The sequence below is a fragment of the Aegilops tauschii genome, chromosome 2, assembly GCF_002575655.3.
Source record: "Aegilops tauschii subsp. strangulata cultivar AL8/78 chromosome 2, Aet v6.0, whole genome shotgun sequence".
Taxonomy (NCBI): Eukaryota; Viridiplantae; Streptophyta; class Magnoliopsida; order Poales; family Poaceae; genus Aegilops; species Aegilops tauschii.
Window position 1 is genome coordinate 396,902,767 of NC_053036.3, and position 6,464 is coordinate 396,909,230.

The window sequence follows — 6,464 nt, forward strand, 5'->3', positions numbered from 1 at the left end:
GTCTTTTTCCAGGATCTTACCTGACTCTTCTAATTCTTTCCGGAGTTATTCTTAAATTCATTGCAAAGTTAAGAATGAATTATCATCAGTCAAATGTCTTTCACCAAGATCTTTCAAATTCTTTCATCGTTGGTTCAACCTTCTATTCTTCATTCCGGAGTGCCAACAATTCATGGTGGTGGTTCTCGTCATCATTCTCAACATTTGAAGACCGAAGAAGAATTTCTCTTGTATCTTATCCACTCTCTTGAAGATTCATAGTTCTAGCTTATGCCATCCTCTCATAATTGTTTTTCGTTTGTGACAATTCTTTTCATACCCATCCGGAGCATTTCATGAGTTGTTTTCGCTTCTTGATCATCCAAAGGCCATCATTTCAGAAGATTTCTTCGTTCTAAGTTTTCAGCCTCGTTCTACAATTATTCTAAATTGATGCCTCTTCGTTCATCTCCATATTCTCCCGGTGCATCGTTCAAGTATCCTCTAGTCAGCTCGTGATCTATTCGTTCTCATGTATCTAATTTCCCTCGAGTATTTTCACGCGTTCTTTAATTCTTATGGTGTTTCGTCCTCTTTTCTTCAATTGTTTTCAATTCTCGCGGTGGTTCGTTCAAGATTTCTCTTCCTTCGTTATCATATCAATTTATTCGTTGTTTCAATCCTACCGGTGGTTCGTTGAAGACTTTTTCTCAAGTTTGCGCTATATCTCTCTTAATCCTTTCTACGAGAATAAGTAGTATGCAAAATCCGTTGCTTGTCATCAACCTAAATTGGTGAAGGATATGCATAACGCAATTCTTATTATGGTTTCATCCAAGTGATCTAGTTTCTTCTTTCCGGAGTTGTTCATCATGTCACATTTCTCGGTTCGAGACGCTTCATCTTTTCTTTTCCGGAGTTCCAAGTTTTCCGCTTTATCTCGTCGCGAAGCTCCATCTAAATCATTGCAAGGCTTCACCTTGTGTCGTCAACTTCTCTTTCTTTTTATCATCCTTTTATTACCAGAGTTCTTTGTGGAGGCTCTACATGGTGGGTCGTCAAGGATTCCTTTCATTCTTCAATTGTTCTTCAAGAATTCTCTCGAAGTTATGATCCGCCATGATATACTCTAAAAATAAACATGGTGTTCAACACATGTTTTGTTTTGAGGAGTTCAAGCATTCTTCATCTTGCATTCCGTAGTGCAATTCTTCCTACCTTATCTTTTGAGGTGGTGTTATGTCATTCTCGATAATTTTCCTTCGGGTTTCATGTTTCACAAAGTTTTCAAGAGTGACATATTTAAATCCATCATTTTGTCTTCGTTCAAGAGATCTTTTCAACCAATCAATCTTTTTGTTGGAGTTGTATTGGGTTATATTTCGCCTAAAGCCTTCCCTAAGGAATGTTGCTATTATGGTGCTTATCAATGATCCAAGTTTTCTCCTATCCTCTTGGTGAAAGAAGTTTTCATCTCGTTGGTGTTATCTATTATTTTAATTGTTTTCGTTAGTGGCAGAATTTCACCTCTAAGTTTTGAGTTGTTTCCATAAGCCACAACAAGCTTATTCTTACCGTTGTTGTTTTTCCAACAACTCCGTTCTAACCTTCTTGGAAGGGTGCTTTCCAAGCTCATTTGTGGCTGAAGTTGTCATTTTCTTCTCCATTCGTTATTCCAATGATCTATCCTCTTTTACTTATTTCTTCCGGAGGCATGGTGATGTTGCTCTCTTCGCTTATCATCTCGAATTGTGAAGATCATGTTCAATTCCTTCCATTTACAGTCGGAGTGCTGTCCAAATTATATCACTCCTATTCCTTCTCTATCTTGTTTTAACCGGAGTGTTGTCGTAATTGATCTTTATCGTTCCTCATACATCTCGTTTCAACCGGAGTGCTTGCATGTACTTCTTGTCCATCGTAACCATTTTGTTTGTCATTCAACCTACAAGGTTCTTCTAATGTTCCTTGTTCCACTTGCTGAACGGAGTGTTTTAAATTTTGTTTACCTCCATCGTGTCATTTCTTCAAGCTTTGCGACCTCTAAAGGTTCAATGGTTTCACTCGTTTGTCAAGAAGCAACTTTGTTTTACCTCTTCCTCTTCCGCTTTTCTCCGGTGCCATCCTAGATCTCGGGACGAGATCCTCTTGTAGTGGTGGAGTGTTGTGACGCCCCGAGACCGACGCTCCAGACGCCTTCCATATATTTCGTGATCGCCGTGTGTTTCTTTTGCTTGCTCTATTTATTTTGCATTGCATCATGTCATCATGCCATCATGCCATTTAATTTTTAAAACTCAACTAAGTAAATTGCATGGATCTTCGATCCATTTAAATCGAGGGAAATGCACATGGTGACTTCTCTTTATAACATATCCTCCCAATATTAGGGAGCTATATTAAATATTTCTTTAATTTGGAAATCACCACAACACACTTGCAAATTATCCCAATGCCTTTGTTATCTTAATTCTTGGTCTCCAATCTTGCCATGTATTCTTTCATCATATTCCGGAGCTCCACAAAAATCCGAACATTTTTGGACCTTCCCAACCCTCACTTCCTATTCAAATCACTTGTATTTAAATCAAATGAGCTTGAATTTAAATCTTTCAATCATGACCTTTTCTATTTTCTCGGAACAAGCACATTTTCGTGAGTCCGGGAAAATAATCCCCATGTCCAACTTCTTTCCCTAACCCTCTCTTTCTTTTCTTCTCTCTAATTCTTTTCTGTTAAAGAAAGTTTAAGACAGAGAGGGAGAAAGGAACCCAGAAGGCCACGAGGCCCAGCCGCCCCACTTAACCTAAACCCTAGGCCGAGCCCCTCCTCTCGCTCGTCTTGCTCTTTCCCTCTGCCCGCCGCCGCAGCCCTGATCCCCATCTCTCTCGCTCTTCTCTCGGTCTCCACCCTCTCCCCTTCGTCCTCCTGCGCCGCCACACGCAGAGGAGCAGGGCCCTCGCGCCGCGCGCCTCGCCCGCCCAGCTCCCGGTCATCCTCGCCGCCGACCTCCTTTGCCCCGTCCCTCAAGCTCCCGCAAACCCGCGTCCTCCGCTGCCAAGCAGGTTGTTGCCTTGCGCGTGTGACCACGCCGGCCTCTCCTACCCCGCCGCACCACCATGTGTCGCGCCCTGTTTCTCCTCCCGCGCCAACGCCCTCCTTCGGCTGCTCGCACCTGCAGCTCCGTCCGCGAGCTCGTGCAGCCATGGCCGCCAAAGGAGCCTCGCGCCCGACCCCCTCGCTGTGGCCATGGATGCCGCGAACCCGCCTTCCTGCACCTCCACACGGCGCCCGCACACGCCACCAACCGCTGCTCCGCCTCCATCGAGCTCCATCCCCTGCTGTCACTGGATCGCCAAGATGCAGCCCAGACCCCGTCGGCCCCTTCCTCCTACAACGCTCAAGCCTTCATGCCCGAGGCCTTTGTCTTCTCCCTGTGGTGCGCTGCGTGCGACCGTGACAGCCAGATGGTCGCCACCTCTGCAGCCTCCTGTTGCTGTTTCGTGCGCCTTCACTGTCGGTTGTTGTCGACGCAAGACCAACGGCTTCATCGCCGTTCGCCTACACGCCCGAACCGCGACGATCCCGGAGACTGGATACGCCAAGTACCAGGTCAACGAGGACCGCCAAGTTCGTCTTCCACCATCTCCGAATTCGCCAAGTACCACTAGGCCTGGAGACCTCGGACCAGTCAAGTACCTCTCCGAAAACGAACGTGTGCCACTACTTCCACTACCGTCGCCGAAGACCCGTGTAACGGAATCGTCAAGTTCGACTACCTTCGTGTGTACCTCTACTTCCCTCGACGATTTTGAACCGCCCCGAAATACACGCTTCAAAGGTATAACCACCGAGAACGACCGCCCGTGAACGAATGCATGTGTTGTATGAGTTGCTTGCGTTTGCACCGTGCCCGACTTGTTCGTCGCACACTGTCACTCGTTTCCTTGCCACCGTCTTGTGGGACACCCGGTAACTGGGATCACCCCACCATCTTGCATGGCACGCTCACGCCCACTTCTTTTGCACCGGTATCTCCGTGAGCTATCGGAACCGATATGTTGTCGTGGCATCATTTTTGGATTCATTGTCGTGGCACCCCTTTCTTCCACCACGGTGACAAATGCTTCATAACATGCTTATGTCAACATTTTCATAAATTGCATAAAACTTGTAAATGTCATCTGCATCATGATAACAACATTTAAAATGTTTATATTTGTTGTTTCCATTAAATTGCTAAATATGCATATGGGGATTTTTCGGAATTGTTATTCGTTATTTCCGGCCTCATTTAAACTTGCCTAAATAGTTAGTTTCCATATGCTTCACCTCTTGCCATGTTTAAAAACATTTAATATCGTTGGGTACATAACCGAGAGTTAACTAAATAATTAAATGTGGTGTTTCTTCAATATGCAACTCGTTGCATATTGAGCTCCACTTAATTTGTAGTGTTGTTTGTTGCACTTTGCCATGCCATGCTCATTAAAACGGACATGCATCATACTTGTTTGCGCATCATGCCATGTGTATGTGATGGTTGTTTACTATGTTGTTTGTTTCTTTCCGGGTTATGTGGCAGATAGGAATTTGTTAATATCCGGTTGTAGAGAACTTGACACTTGACTTAATTAAAACGCATCAACCGCGTGTGTAGCCGTGATGGTCTTTTTTCGGCGGAGTCCGGGAAGTGAACACGGTTTTTGGGTTATGTTTGACGTAAGTAGGAGTTCAGGATCACTTCTTGATCATTACTAGTTGACGACCGTTCCGTTGCTCCTCTTCTCGCTCTTATTTGCGTATGTTAGCCACCATATATGCTTAGTGCTTGCTGCAGCTCCACCTCATTACCCCATCCTTTCCTATAAGCTTAAATAGTCTTGATCTCGTGGGTGTGAGATTGCTGAGTCCTCGTGACTCACAGATTCTACCAAAACAGTTGCAGGTGCCGAGGATACAAGTGCAAGCGATGCTACCGAACTCAAGTGGGAGTTCGACGAGAACCTTGGTCGTTACTATGTTTCTTTTCCTATTGATCAGTAGTGGAGCCCAGTTGGGACGATCGGGGATCTAGCAGTTGGGTTGTCTTCTTTTATTTTGGTTCCGTAGTCGGACCTATGTGTGTACTCTGATTGATGTATGATTTATTTATGTATTGTGTGAAGTGGCGATTGTAAGCCAACTCTTTATCCCATTCTTGTTCATTACATGGGATTGTGTGAAGATGACCCTTCTTGCGACAAAACCACAATGCGGTTATGCCTCTAAGTCGTGCCTCGACACGTGGGAGATATAGCCGCATCGTGGGCGTTACAACAAGTGTGGTAAAAGGATAGTAACATTGCCCCTTCTCTCTTTTTCTCTCATTTTTTATTTATTTTTATTTTTTTGGGCCTTTTTTTTATGACATCTTTTTTTTCGTCCGAAGTCTCATACCGACTTGTGGGGAATCATAGTCTCCATCATCCTTTCCTCACTGGGACAATGCTCTAATAATGATGATCATCACACTTTTATTTACTTACAACTCAAGAATTACAACTCGATACTTAGAACAAAATAGGACTCTATGTGAATGCTTCCGGCAGTGTATCGGGATGTGCAATGAATCAAGAGTAATATGTATGAAAGAATTATGGATGGTGGCTTTGCCATAAATAGAATGTCAACTACATGATCATGCAAGGCAATATGACAATGATGGAGCGTGTCATAATAAACGGAACGGTGGAAAGTTGCATGGCAATATATCTCGGAATGGCTATGGAAATGCCAAAATAGGTAGGTATGGTGGCTGTTTTGAGGAAGGTAAATGGTGGGTTTATGGTACCGGTGAAAGTTGCGCGGTACTAGAGAGGCTATCAATGGTGGAAGGGTGAGAGTGCGTATAATCCATGGACTCAACATTAGTCATAAAGAACTCACATACTTATTGCAAGAATCTATTAGTCGTCGAAACAAAGTACTACGGGCATGCTCCTAGGGGGATAGATTGGTAGGAAAAGACCATCGCTCGTCCCCGACCGCCACTCATAAGGAAGACAATTAAAAAATAAATCATGCTCCGACTTCATCACATAACGGTTCACCATACGTGCATGCTACGGGAGTCGCAAACTTTAACACAAGTATCTCTCAAATTCACAACCACTCTACTAGAATGACTATAATATCACCATCTTCATATCTCAAAACAATCATAAAGAATCAAACTTCTCATAGTATTCAACGCACTTTATATGAAAGTCTTTATTATACCTATCTTGGATGCCCATCATATTAGGACTAGTCTTATAGCCAAAGCAAATTACCATGCTGTTCTAAAAGAATCTTAATATAATATAAGTGAAACATGAGAGATCAATAATTTCTATAAAATAAAACCACCACCGTGCTCTAAAAAGATATAAGTGAAGCACTAGAGCAAAATTATCTAGCTCAAAAGATATAAGTGAAGCACATAGAGTATCTCTACTCTAATG